The sequence below is a fragment of the Manacus candei genome, unplaced genomic scaffold, assembly GCF_025592945.1.
Source record: "Manacus candei isolate 608988 ecotype Guabito, Panama unplaced genomic scaffold, ASM2559294v1 h1tg000026l, whole genome shotgun sequence".
In the NCBI taxonomy this organism is placed as follows: Eukaryota; Metazoa; Chordata; class Aves; order Passeriformes; family Pipridae; genus Manacus; species Manacus candei.
In genome coordinates, this window is record NW_026138074.1 from 5,032,638 (window position 1) to 5,048,414 (window position 15,777).

At 38.7% G+C, this 15,777-nt stretch overlaps 1 protein-coding gene across 1 annotated transcript in view; it reads right to left on the reverse strand.

Moving 5' to 3' along the window:
- Window positions 1-15,777, reverse strand: part of CMTM8 (CKLF like MARVEL transmembrane domain containing 8) — a 35,840-nt gene that overhangs the window by 18,721 nt on the left and 1,342 nt on the right. The window lies entirely within an intron of this gene.

The following is a 15,777-nucleotide window of genomic DNA, read 5'->3' on the forward strand; positions in this document are numbered from 1 at the left end:
GCTATTTATTATTATTGTTATTATTATTATTATTATTATTATTATTATTATTATTATTATTATTATTATTATTACTACAACTATCATTGTTTCTTAATGGAGCATGATGGCAGGAAGGATTTGTTCTTTTGTTTTAATAAACTCATATACATGAAAAGTCTTCTTCAACCTTGATATTGCCTCTACTATTGACATACAAACTTTTCCTTTCAAAGAAGTTTTGTAGTACTCTATCTTCTTTCCTCTCATCTTCCCTGAAGATAACAGTTCCTGATGGTAAAAAATATCAGCTTCTCAATTAATGACAGTGATTTGTGTAAGTTACTTTTAACATTTGGTGCATGTATGAATCCACCCGTGAAATACACACACCCACAAAGAAAGTAATCTTGCCATTGTTTGTACATTAATAAGGTGAACTATTTTTCAAAGAGAATTCCTAACAATGGTTACTTATGAATTATGACTGATTATTTATGTAGTCCACTTTGTTTAAATGGTGTCTGAATTCTTCAAGAGAACAATGCTGTATACAGCTGCTTTATTAATAATGTCACTGGCTCTTTGTTGCTATTTTTACATCTCTATTTTCCTGTTAGGCCATGTAAATAGAGATGCCTATAATTAGCGGACGCACAGCATTGTTTTGCATGTCTTAGCTGTTACATTAAAATAGAAAGCTTACTACTTCTTTGGGAATAACTTTTATTTTCCCCTAAAGTGAAAATGCACAGTCGTAAAGCCAAATACAATGCAATGGAAAATTCAAAGAGAGTATCTGCTATGAAAACCTACTGCTGCATTCCATGTTCATTTACAGTGAAGGATAATGTTAACTACTCATTCAAAAAATTTAGGATGAAAGTATCTTTTAATTTCCAGTCAAAAACCACAAATTGATTTTGAACAGCACAGAATTTTCTCTTGCTGTGAGACAGAATCCTCTAGTCACCAAAAATTGGAGCAGGTCCCCTTGTCTGACCAACAGAAGACATAAGAAAATAAGTTTGCATTCAGATCTGTTGTTGTCTGTCTATTTAGAAGCTAATTGTACCTTTTTCTATATTAAGTTCAAGGTAAAAAAGTCCAACCCCAGAAACCATTATCCAGTTTTAGGTAAAGATTAAGGATTTTACAAAGACTGATCCACAAGTACCTCAAGGAAAAATCTTCCTCCTTTTCTGGCAAATTTGTTTTCTTTTCTGAATACATTTTGCATTAACAACACAGAAGAACAGCAGGTCTATAAATATTTAACACTTGCATATGCTGTTCTGAAGGCATTTGTGTTCACAAATTCCACAATTAGAAAGGACCATTTTGGCCATGTGGCCAATGGTATAAGGATTTCAACCTACAACATGCTTTTTGGAAAGAGATGACATCTTGGCATAGACCTTGCAATGATAAGACTCATATTGTCTCTAAATAAGCTGCCTACTCCTCTCATTGCTGAAAAACCTCAGCCTCACTTCTCATCTGAATTTTTCTGAAGTCAGTTTTGAGTCATGTCCTTTTCCAAAATCTCCATCTGTCACCAATATATCAAAGATAACTTTGAACTAAGAGCCATATTCAAAATCATTGACAAGGCACAAATGAACAACAGATAAGCACAAATACTGACATTGCTTCTGACTTTGGGTTTTTTAACTTGTTTTATCTCCCTCTTTTTTCTTTTTATGGTAGTAGTAGAAAGAGTTTACTTTGAAGGAGTAAAGAACAGGGCAAATCTAGAATTAAGTTTTCAATAGAAGCCTATTTAACAGTTGTTATCACTGTTCCACATTTAATGATTTGCAGAGGTGTTTAGGTTACTAAAGCAACTTTAAGATGAAGAATTATATGAAAGTGAAAATATTAATGTCAAATTAAAAATTAATTGGCCAAACATGTCAAATGACTCTACAGATCAGTCATGCTTTTAGAGAACTCCTTGTTTTTGTTCACCATAACTTTATTTTTAAGATTCAGAAGAAAAAAGTCCACAAGCCTGAAGAACTTCCCACAGCCTGTCCACTCCATAATAAATACTCAAGCAGTGCACACAGCATAAAAGAACAAAGTAAAAAGCTCTGTGGGGTACCTGACACTTGAAATTCAAACTACCAAAGTCATAAATTAAGTATATATGCCTGTGTGTGAGGCAGGGTATAATGTTCTCCAACTGCTTCAATAAGCCTTGTGTAAACAAAGAACAGAACAACTGGCTACAAATGTCAGCTTTCTAATGCAAGAAAAAGAAGTCTCCAATCAAGGGAAAAAACCAAACCAAACCTCATTGGCTTATCCAGATTTAAATAAGTGAGCAGAAACGACTTAATGTGCCTCAGATGTTTGCTCTGCTTTTCTGCCAGAGGTTGCTGTCCTGCAAGGGTGACTGTAGACAAAGCTGCTCCTCAGTTACTGCACTCTGATGCCCAGTGTATTTGAGGTAAACAAATCACTGGTTTGGGGTATCACCATAGGCTAAACTGTGAATTGCAGTGAACAGCAAGGCATGGAGACCTCTTCAGCAGTCTGCATTTATGGGCTATCAGCTTGAAATGTGAACTTCTGTATTTGCCTCCTGTAATACATAAACACAGAATTCCTAAGAGCTGCTGCTCTCACTGCATGCACTCATGCTTCCCTCTCCCCACAGTACAGCTAATGTATTTGGGGTTTTCAAGCATACTCGGTTCCATTTCTTTCTCTAAATCTGATTTTCCAAAACAGTTCACAGATGTCAGAACAGCTACAAACTACAGGGATTACTATGGATTAGTGAATCTTGCATGCCTGAAAGTGTTTAGAGCAATTACACCTCTTAGTGGAAAGGTATTTCCCACACATTCTCCTTCTAGCTCCTCTGCCGGTGTAGCACTTTCCTCTGGGAGACATGCATGTTGTTAGACTGAAAGCTGGTACAACGTATCCAGCAAAGTGTATCCACAGTCCCAGCACAGGCTAGAATTTTGTCCTAAAATTCAGGCAAATCTCCTCAGCACAAGATAAAAACATTGGACTAAAATAGCACTGCTTGTTCTCTATCCCATCCAACCTCTGCCCATCCCTGTGTTACAGAGGCTGAGTCAGCAGAGCAGGACACCAGCCCTGTCTCATCAGGGCATGGCCTCATTCTTAGGCATAAACTAAGCTGTGAGAAAGGAGGACAAGGCTACTACACCATCGGCCACTGGCAGATGAGAAAGGCAGATAAATAGAGGGCAGTCACCTTGTCAGACTTCATCACCAGATTTGCAACTGTTTACTAGTCAACAGCCTCTGCATCACTCAGGTCACAGCTCACCACAGGTTAAGGTGACAGAACTGTGACAGGGGCACCTGCCGGTTCAGTGCTGGTGGCCACAACCTGACCCAGCTGGCAGTACCAATACCCAAAAATGCAGCAACTGGCTTTGTCGAAGGTTGTCTGCAGCTGACCTGCAATTTATTAGCAGCAGCTGATGCAGCACATACCTAACGCTCTCCTCCTTATAACTTTGGTGTAAGGTAACAATAGCCAAGCTGCTGAGGGGTTACAGGCTGAGTGAGGGTATGTTCTGCACTTGCTTTGGGGGAAAACATACTAAATATCTCTGACTGCACACAGACTTTTTGAATAACAAGTCTTTGTATCACTGTGCAAGCTTACAGCTTTCCCTTCCCACCAGTGGTTCTTCTGAAAAACCCAAGCCTCTTCCTGCAATTCTGTTTATATTATACCATCCCAATATATACAACTAACTAAATTATATTTACTTAGCTAACTTCCACACCTTTTCCCCTTTCTATTTCCTCAGATTTGGATTACAGCTTTCTTCTGCCCAATATTTTCTTCCCCTGAAATGACAATAGTGCAGTTACAATGAAGAGGTGTTACCAGCCTTTTGTTCAAATACTCTTTGTTGAGTATTTCAGCTATTTACTGCCCCCTCAGAAGTTCCTGTTTTCCCACTGAGGGGGGAAGGGAAATCCTGGATAATGACATGGCAGCTTTTTGTTCAAAAAGTCTGTGTGCAGTCAGAGATACTTATCATGCTTTGCAGGGAAAATGCACTATTACTAGTTTCAAGTCAAAAAGGGAAAATTCTTTAAATAACTACCCCCCACCAAATATAATTTGACTAAAAAAGTAGTATTTGCAGGTACCCCTTTCTTCGAGCTGTAAGGTATTGCTATATCAAAATGCCCTCATCCACACACATTGAAAACTCAGCCCACTATGATGAGCTGTGCACAAATACAGAGGCATGTAATGTAATCTCCTACTGCCAACAGTATTATAGGTCTTAGCACAACAAACCAAGAAACCAGAAAGGAATTAGGGCACTGAAAGGCATCACAAGCTGGGAGCTTTGCTAGTTCACACAAAGAGAAAAGGAAGAACACAGCACACATAGGGATTTGTCTTCAATACAGGAGAAGGCATATATTGTTTGATAATCCAGTGATGAGGCAGGACAGCTATGGGACACAGTCATTTAGACTGACATTTCTGATGTTGAGCTGTTTTGACACCTGTACTGTGAGATATAAGACTATAGGGAGTTTTAAAGAAATATGTAAATTAGATGTGAGTGATAATAAGGCACATCCCATGAATGGATCCAAACAGCTTCTCCTTTCATCATCTATCAGCTACTCTGTTCAAGCCAAAGAAACTATGCAAACGAAACAGGTAAACAACCAGATAGCATGACAGCACTCTTAGGAATTTTGGGGGGAATCTTGTTACCAAGCGGGTTAACTGTGCCTTCTATTTTCCCAAAGTCAATTTTAGCGCTACAGGTCAACAAAAAAAAAAATAAAGGTAAAAAGTGTTAAATAGGCTCCTCCTAATCTGAATCTAATTTGACAGAAGTACTCCACACAGGGGCACTGGAGAGGAAAGGTCTTAAGGAAGGTGATCTCTTTTATTAGACTAATCCATGGTGCTGGCAAAAGAAACAAGTGGGGAAAGTTTCTGGGCATACACTGTTCTTCAGCGCCGAGCGGAAGGAACAACAGAGCCGCCCTTCACCAAATGCTAACAAGTGGATAGGAAACGACTATCGGAAAGGAGCTGCTGATCTTTAGGAGTCTGACAAACAATCTCAGCGCTGATTAGTGCACTTGGCCTTCACGGTAGGTAGGCTTTCATGTGCTTCTCATTTCATGTGCGGATACGTCGGGATGACTGAAGTCAATGGGAAATTCGCGACAGGTTTTAATAGCATCAAGAACTGATTCATTATAACCTTCTCTTCATAACAATATTGTTTGTGTACATTAGATCTTAATCTGATTTTGTTCCCATCAACTCATCCGGACTCTATCTGCACCAGTTCTCAGGGTCATCTTCTTGCATGTGTACATTGTCTATGTAATCTTACAGAAACAGCAACCAACACAAGTCAAAATTAGGTGTTCTTTTTAAATGCACTTCTCTATAATTTTTTTTTTTTTTAAACTGAGACCTTAATTTAAGAGGCATTTTGAAATGAAGCTCAGTTTTTGGAGTGAAAATTACTTCAGGCATAGTTTAGGGTGGATTGGTCTGGGTGGGTTTTTTTGGTGGATTTTTTGGTTGGTTAGTTTTTTGGTTTTGGTTTGGTTTGTTTTTTTTTCCCCCTGAAACTACCATTCCACCGTTCAGCTTAATAAGAAAGTGAAAATTAGATGTAACCAAGCTTAGAGAATTCCTTCTCATTTATTTCTGTGTACTCAGTTTAATTTTAACTTGAGCTGGTAAAACACTTTACAGGAGACCCCATCTCACCTTTAACACATTATCTTGACTTGGTTACTTCAGGCAAACATTTGCTAGATGGTTCTCTGTTACTACGTAAAGAGAATGTCAAGTTCTTTGCACAAGCGTCTGGTCACGTTTCATGATTGTCGAAGTCTAGAGAGAAATCCTCAGTTTGAACAAAACGATTGGAAACCTTATCCTACTGGCTAAGATTCCTACCATTTTTGCTGAGAAGTTAAACAGGGAAAATTCTTTAAATATACCAAATGAAACAACGGAATTGTACCTCATAACACAAAAAGCTGTTTATTGTATCATGGCAAGTTTCATCATTCTATTATAGTTCCATAGGCCCGTGTCATATGTTCAAGATTAGTTTTATGCATCTTCAGATGGATGTTCATATTTCAAACAGAAAACACAGCACAAGACAAGCTATCTCTTCAAGTAGGTCATTACTTTCCTAAGACCTTTTAAAGTTAAGTTCCAGTAATGTAAGAATGTACTCAAAAGAGTAAAATAAGGATTGTGGTTTTCCAAAACTAAATAGGAGCAATAGGAGCAATAAAAAGAACACTAATAATGTATTCATTTGTACTGTGGTATATCTTAGTAACAGCACAGGGAAGGAGAAATATTTTCATTTTGGAGGTCAAGTGGCAATCCACAAGAACTGTTGTAACTGTCCAATGAACATGGCTTATGCACATAGTGAGGCTTCAAAGCATGTCAGAAACCCCATCAGAGATCCTGCTTTTCCATGCATCCTGCATCTCTTATATTGAAGAGCTTTTCAGCTTTTTTCTAAAAATCTTTCACTGAGGTCATCACAAGATTGTTGCAGCTCTCACAATATCCAGCTCTGCCCAACCTGCTTTATGTCTATGGCTCAGTCTTTTGTTTTAAGGAATGCAGGAACCAAACATGTCACAATATTCACCAACAACCTCCTAAATCACTGTATCACTATTTCTAATATTTTTCTAAAAAAAATTTACAGTTTTGTCCACCTACAGCTTCATGAAATCATTAAAGATGGATGTTTCATACTGAGCAGAGCCTGTTCTTACAGTTGCCTCACACCTCCTCTCTTAAGACTGTGTTTTGCCAAAATGTTATCGCAGGAGCTGCATCTTCTACTGTGGATTTTCTCTGTCAAGTCTGAAGAAGAGCAGACTTGATTAAAGTCATGCAAAGTAGGCCTTCAGCAAGTTGCCCTGAGATGCTGAGCAAGAAGGCTTGAAAGAACGAGGGTGAGGGGATGGGTGGGGAATGACAGGGAAAAAAAAAAAAAAACAAACCACAAAAAAGAGCTGGAAAATTAGGACTTGGGATAAAGAGGCAGAAGAGTGGACAAGAGAGAGACAGACACAAACATATTTCGAAATACTTGCAGTTAAGTATGCAACACTGCTGGAAATGAGTTCTTCACACATCTTTATTCTATCATTAGTTAAGTATACACTATGGTATAGTCTGTAATTACATGACCACATACTTTATCACACACTTTCTCCTTGTCCACACCACCACCTGAATGGAGCAACAGAAGGGAACTTCTGTTCAGAACTAATGCCTTCCCCTGTTTTGCTTTCTCCTTGTTTATTCATGCAGCCTGCAGACATGCAACTCAGAGTTTTGTATCTGCTTGGCCACTTTAAAAGCACTGTGTTATCTGAATTATCTCACAGGTCAATTAATAAACTACCGAACACATCTCTGTGAGATAAAGTAGTATGGTATCCCAATTTTACAGACAATGCACTAAAATTAAGGTCAAAAGTCAATTCTTCCCAAATTACACTGGGAAACGCTCTCTTTCCACAGCACTTCATATGGCACTACATTTTGCCTCTTCTGAACACAGCTCCTACTGACTTTCAGCCACAACTGAAAATAATAATTTCTTTTGCATCTTAGACCAGAAATTGGGGATTCAGAAAACAAGGAGTAAAAGCAAACACAATCAAATGTAGGGCATACTTGCCTTGTTTAGGATCCCACAGGAATACTGTGGTGCAAGCAGAAGATAAAAATCAAATTTTCCAAGGAAGCAATTAGCCAGGAGACCATCCTTTCTCTTTGAATAATCCCTTTCCTTACAACATGACTTCCTCCAGTGCTGTATGCACAATATCCCAGTCACTCCCAGAAGAACTCTTCTGTGCAACGACCATGACAGAAATTTCTTGATAAAAATAACATGATTACGCAAGTTTTGACTGCATTCAATTGTCTGCACACAATTCAATTCCAAACCAACGCTGACAGGGTGAACATAATTCTGGTGCTTTTCAACTTCCAAGACCTTCAGCCATAATAATGTTTTTTAATGGGTTTGTATGTGCCTATACACATGCAAGCTCTTTGAAGCATCACACGAGGTTACTGTAGCAAGGTACATCATGGTTTAAAAATTAAACTACAACCAAATCAGTGCAAATGCTACCATTTTTTGGTGTTTTTTCTAACCCCACTTAGGGTTGAATAATAACACCTCTCTCCCCAGCATGTATCACATTTGTGCCCTGAGCCTGTAAAGGACAATTATGCATTTGTTTATGCTTTCCAACCTGCAGCAGTACTAACAGATATCCACCACGGATTTACCCTCTCCTCACCTGACCCTTGTCAATCTGCCCTACAACGGCTGCCTCCAGTTGGACACAACCAAATTTGACATTAACAGGTGAAGTATCATTTTAAAGACACATTATAGAGGTTTTCTTTTTGTGGTATGCTTTTTTTTTGCCTATTCCCCTGTCCCCCAGTGCTTAATTCCTGCCTGTAACACTGTTTCCATTTTTAAGTTTCACCTACCGTTTCTCATAATTCTATCAAAACTGCAGTGCCACATTCAATATTGCCTGCCACAGGAGCTTGGGAGCCTTGAGAATAGCATTACTGTTGAATGTAGAGAACATATTCCAAAATAGATATTAAAGAACTCTTTAATGTAATCGCTATACACACATACAGAGAAAAAAATAAAAAAGGAAGCTTGTCAGTGGCTTTATAACTTCCAGGCTAAATAAATGGATTAGTGCAAAACAGTGTCACCTTGAATATATTTAAAAATCTAGGCCTGGACATAGCAGTCACATTTAAAAATGATGATACAAACCAGTCTTGTTTTTGGGTATGAAGCAGAGGTACCTGACAGATTTCCTTTCAATTTGTGCACATTAGGCTACCAGCTAAACACAAGAAGCAATTACCAGAGTATGATCAGAGATGTTGCTTTCCCACATGCCCTCTTTCTAGGATTTTTTCAATATATTTATCCTTTGTAACTGGACTATGATCTATCCAAAGACTGCCATCTTACTGATGATTACCATGCTTACTTACTTAGCCTTGGTTCTGTAAAAATCTGATTTTAGTGCATCTTGTTCAGAGCAGAAACACTGTGGTTGTCCAGAACAAACTGCTGGGGCAGCATGCCTCTAATGATACCAATTTGTTGAAACTGTTTTCAGTTTGCTTTGAAGATTTTTGTCTCAGCAAACCTGTTGTTGCATCAGCGTCATCTGCAAACCCATACTTTGCAAAAAGGGTCAGTGTAAACAGTCAATATTGTGCTCTAACCTGGCAAAAGTGCAGTCACAGCCAGGACTGATCCAAATCTGTGTAGTGAAGTGATCTGGCAAAGCCTGGATGTAGTATTAATGCATGTAGAACCAAGAGCTCGGTTTCTTTAAGTTAATTAACATAAGCTTTCCTTGGACCAAACTCAGCTCCCACTGGAAGCAGTGACTTGATTCTTTCCTTACTCAGTCCCTCCTTCACTGAAGTCTTACCAGTGTTATACCTGATCCAGTCCTTTCAGAGGTAGGTGAATCAGTGCCAGCAGCTTCCATGGGAACTGGCTCAGGCCACAAGGAGAGAACTACCTTGCCAAAGGTCTGATGGATGCTAAAATCCATTTGCTATTTGACCCTAGAAAACAGGGTTAAGTCTTCTCTGCAAAGATACACTTTATATTCTTTTCCTGGAATTGAAGGAGGAACAAGTGCAGAACTATCACCTTGTTACAATATGTACTTTACCCAAAATAAAAATGAAGCTAAAAAAAATATATATATATAAATCTATGTATATATATATATACATATATATATATATATGCATGCATGACCATTGCAAGCTAAATATATGGCACTACTACTCCCAGGGGAGAATAGGAAGGAACAGCAGGCTGAATGAGAAGCCATTCAACAAACAAGAACAACACTATACACTTTCCTTCTGAAGGGTTTAGGACGGTCCTCAAGAGAATTTTTCTGTGGTTTTGAGAATTCAATTTTTAAGAAGAACCCTTGAGCCACTGCTGCTCTAACCCTGCCTCTTGCTGCTACACAGATGGTTCAGAACACAGAACAGAGCAGACACATCAGCAGGCTCCCCAGGTACACAGGAGTGTTCCCAGCATCCTAGGGCAGGGAGTGAAAAGTATCTGCTTCTGCTGTAGAAGCAGCATTTTGTTAATGGACTCAGGAACCTGGGCAGCCATTTGCAAGAATCCTGTGTGACCATAGTCAATTTTTGTCTGCATCCTTTCTCTGCTCACATTCTTACATTGCCAGCAAATATACCTCTTCATCATACATTGCATGGAAATCAGGGTTTTTTTAGACAGACATACACTACTTTAGGATCTTCTAATTCAAGGTCTTAACAGTGTGTAATAAATCACTCCAAACAGGAAGCAGGAATCCCAGTGCAGAAAGAGAAAAAAAAGAATATAACACAATAGGAGAAAAAAAAAAACCAAACCATCAACAAACCCACAAACACAAAGAAAAGGGACACAGACAAGTCCAGGATTTGAATTCATTTTAGGACAAAACACAGCATCAGGTATCTCCATCATTGGCGTATCTGGCAATATCGCTGCCTTCACAAGCAACTCAGTTCCCATAGTACATTTACACAGGAACGGGGGAGTCCTGGGGCATATCTGGAAAAAGGCAGTTTCCAGGGATGCAGTCCCAGTTTCTTTGCAACTCTGTCATTGAACTTTGTTCTCAGAACATGATGGTTTTAGCCTCAGCATTTACCCTCATGACTCACACACCCAGCCACAGCATCATGCTAAAGCCAATCGCCTAGGAAGCTCTACCTATTCCATTAGGGATAATAGGAGGACTGCACATTTCGCCATCCTACAGATACAGGATACAGAAGCCCAGAAAAATTATTTTAAATTAGCTTTGTATGCATAAAAATTTTTGGAGGTACCAAAAAAAAAATAAATGTTTTCTAGAGTTTGGGAGGGGTGAGAGAGAAGGATTTATATTATATTCACTGTCCAGCCAAGAACAAAGTTGATGCGTAAGTATGACTTTAAAGCATTCTTCTCATGAAGAGATAATGACATTTCGTACATATTGTCCTTAACTTTGACGTATTGAGAATATTTTGCATTTTTGACCTTTTGTAAAATCTCTGCATTCAGTTTAAGAGGCATTTCCACTCTCCTATCATGTCAGACCTAACAGTGTTTCTATTATCACTTGGAGCACATTCTAAAGGTTCTATTTTCTTGTGTCCCCTAGATAGTTCTCTCTTCCTGAGGAAACACCCCAATCTTGCCCAGGAAACCTTTAAGGTAACAGAACTTTAAATAACTATACGATTCTAGAGGAAGACGGAAATCATACAGGCATGTATTCACTATACTAAGGACAGTTGCACCATGGACTAGCAGGGGAACAACAGCACCTAAAAAAGGCAGAACTGAAACCTGACTTTAGTGACAGTTTTGTCTGATTAGGAGCAAAGGAGAAAGCTGAGACTTTATATTGTATATTTTCTTATTCATGCACAGGAAGATGAAGCTACTGGATGAAATGACTGACTAGTACAAGATTAGGGTTTTTTCCACTCAGTAATTCAAAGTGAATCATTTTAAGACAGTGCTTGTGTGTGTCTCCTCTAGGCAATGCACTTGTTCAATATGTCAGAAGGTGCCTTGGTATTGTCTACAACCTGCAAGCAGACACACTCTTACTGGAGTAAAAATTGCATTATAAGAAGAAAAAAGAAAAAAAAATCTCTACTGTTTCTGAAAGAAGAGAAAACCTTGCTGCTACTCAGGTGAGGAAAGGGGCTTTATGAAACTACCTCTGTGATTCTGAGGGCTATTCCAAGAACTGGGAGTGAGGGTGGAGGATGGGATCTATACACAAAACTTTGAACTGCAGTCAGAGAGGGCAATAGATTAAATGCAAGGACAGCTTTAAGCACAATTTTTGTCTTTTAGTTTTTTTACAGTAGATGGTCTCACTGTATTAGTTCTGGTCTACTTCTGTTTTTCTTTTTCCTAACATTTATATAATTGTATTGCTAACTTAATTCAAAACTTGATTATCTGTAGGTGATTCTGATGCATCTCTCAGAGGAAAAAAAAAGTGAGGAAAAGTCTGCTGAACCAACACTGGGACATGTTCAGTTGTTCTGGTTTTGGTAACCTCAATATCTTAAATCTGACATAACTTTCAATATCTATTTAATATTCTGAGGCTCACCACTCTATTAGAATAAATAAATTCAAGAAGACTTCCTTTATGAATTAAACATTCAAAGGTCTTGCATTTGAAGAATAATTAAACAGTGATCAAAATTATTTTTATTGTCCAGAAACAAATTTGAACCACAATTTTATGTGGTGCTAATAAAGTAAATATCCTATCAGGCTTCTATTTCAAGTACCTATCTTATTCTGAGCATTTTGCTCAGAGAATAATCTGTATAGGACAGCATAAAGAAATGCAAGTGTAATTACAATTTACTAAAATTTACACTGTCACAAGATCTCACTCACCCAACCTTCCAAACTTTTCAAGGTGAAGAAAGCATTTTTTATTGTCAAGCTCAAGCCTTAAAATTAGTAGTGCAGGTTTTACAAGAGATTGCATCTAGCAACACACTGGTGTGAAGCAACAATCTGAAGGAATCAGTGTCATCATGCTAGAAAGTAAATATTTTTATAACTATATCCATAACAACCACAAAACTGTCCACCTCCCCAAAGTGATCCATAATGCTTGACCTGAGAAGCTGATTTAAAGCTCTGAGAAGGTATCACTAGCTATCATTTATCTTGGCCTTAAAAGCCTCAGGAAGACAAACATAGTTTTTCTGGGCCATCATTGTACAGAAAAGAAACATTCAAAAGACATCTCAGGAAATCGCTACACTTGCTTCTCTTGAAAGGATAAATCCTCCAGAGGTGGTGGTGGTGCTACACTGTAGGAATAAGTATCCATTCTTCTATATGATATGTTTTTACTGCAGTGTCAACCCAGATGATTGACATCTCATTTAAAGACTTCCTGTAACACCGTTTATGTCTTATATATTACTTTTCACCAACAGATCAAAGTGTGCCTTACAAAGACTTGTATCCATATTCCATGAATGGATAAGGCGTTCAGAGAAGTTAGAGATCCAGATAAATTTTCAGTAGTCACTGGCCAGCTAAGGCCAGTGAATCCAAGTCCCTAGAGTCAGAAGCCCCTGCCTTGTCCAGCAAGCTTCACTACTCCTGTATATAAGTACTTTGGATAAGATACCATGCACCAAGTTGCATTTTATGCCAGTTTCCAAAGGCCTCTCTCAGAAATCCGTGGTATTTTCTATTTTGCTCTTTGCACTGAAATAAACTAACCCCGGTTCCTTCCCAGTGAGTGCAGGAAACCTTGCACCCTTCCTGGGCACGGAGGCAGATGTAGAAGGCAATGGAAATCTGTCAGCACCAGGTAATTTAGCCTACACTTCAGGCTGCACTTCTGTGTTCATTCATACTGGATGTGTGCAGTGCTAGACCAAACGGCATTACAGAATTAAACTGAACCAGGTTTGGGTACATGACTCTATTACTGTTCAATACGCACAGTCAACCTCATCCCAGGTTTATGCTGGCTCTAAAGCAGATACATAAAGGACAGATGACACCTGATCCATCACAAAACCTGTCTTCATAAAGCTAACTCATTTTGAACAAATTGGAAACAGCAGACTGAGTTAATAGCAGACCAGTGCTTAGCAGCACTACAAAGAATCTCTGAGTAGGAGCTGTTAAGCTGAATTTACTGTGCCATTAAACCACAACCTCAGTGCAGATGTAGGCTGGTTACCAGCACGTGTGGAAATCCACGCAGCAGTTAATTCATCTTCACAGCACCCAAATTAGGGATGTAGAAACAAAACCTGATCAAAATCCTTCATTTAAGGGACTGGAAGATTTAATTTATATGGTAACTTCCTGCTTTTCCATTTTCTTTGGTCAAAGAATAACACAGATTTGCCCTTTGCCTACACAGAGAAGAAAAGTTCCAGTCTCAGAGCCAGGAGACTAAAAGACTGCACTCCTCTTGCCGCATGCACATTGCTGACTGACAGTGGCAATAATCAAATATTTACACAGCCCCATAGCACATACTCAGAACAGTCAGCACTGTTGTTTAACACCCTGAGCTCAGCTTTAACATGGTATCAAAGAACATGGGGTGTCTCAGATGAGTAGCTGCAGTGATAACAGATATTACTAAAACCAATCCGCTTTCCAACATATGAGTTGGTCTCATTTGCAGGTTTGTAAATCCTTAGCAGAAGGATCATGCTGTGAGCTGAGGGATCAGCACTGAGGGTCAGAAATATCCTGAAGGAACAATCTCTGTAGGCAGGCCACAACACTTGGAACAGGTAGACTTGGGGTACAAAACTCCATTACTGCTGAATATGCACAGCCAATTTTGAAATAGGGAACTTGTGTAATGCTCTTTTAAAACACATTTTCTGTTAGGAAAATAAAAGAACATACAGAACTGGTGGAAAACATTTGACCATAAACCAATGTGAAATATATATATATATATATATATACACACATATATACGCACACACATACACATAAACTCACTGTTTGATTTTAATAACTGTGGGGTTTTTTCAGTTAGTTCTATATCAGAGAATTCACTAACGCTTTTCTTTTCCTTTAATTTCACAGAAGACAGCTACTCTAGCTGCTTTAAAATAAGTAGTTAAGAGTTAAGAACCAGAAATATTCTCTCAAAGGCACTATCTATCAATACTTTACTTCTGTAGGACCTGCCTTACTGCTTTCAACTTCATATTAGAACTGTCCTCCATTCTTTCAAATACATCATCACAAACCAGTAAAAGTTAATCTACATCTAGAGACTACTGTCACCCTCTTTGAGGCCAGGAACTGCTGACCTTCACACTGCCAATCAATAAAAATACATGCATGGAAACCTGTAGGGCAGCCAAAACTCTACACTAGCCCACAAATCAGTTAGCGTTGATTCTTTTCAAGTTGGTAAATGTGTTCTCAAGTACTTATGAAACTTAAATCAAAGCTAACTCTAAATGTCAATGGACTCAAGCATCTCAAAGTGGTCGCTGAAAGAATAACTTTATAATTGTTCCAGGAATTAGGAATGGCTGACCGGAAACAAAATCCCCCTAAAACACATCTTCATTGTTTAGAAAGGTAAGCTGCACAACAACACCTGTCCACACAAACTAGAAAGCATACTTCCAGTAAAGAGTAAGCAAGAACCTGTCCATGCCCTATGGCCATGTAGCTCAATGTCAGTGCAGTCGATTCAGTATGTGAAGCCAGGATAAATACATGACATTCCATCAGGGCTTGGGAAAAGCCTTGGGCACCTCTCTAACAATCTACAGTGGGATCGCTCTTCAGATAAAGTACAAGAAAGGTTCATAACTGTTGTAATTACTAACTGAAAAGGAGTGGAAAAGAAAGCAGCTGTTGTTTCAAAAATAAGACTTCGTTATTCACAGATCTACCACAACTTTGGCAGTGAAGCATCTCCTGTATTTAACAACCAAAACAAGCCTACAAGTACCTATCTGCTGAAAATTGATAAAATTCCCAACAACACCAGCATACAAGGTACCAGCTGGTAGCAGGCTCTGACTTCACAGCCTTACCAATACTTGCCCACACAGCAAGCTGGCATCTCAATGTGCATCCTCTCTCCGATGGCATTGTTCCTGCCAGAGGTCTT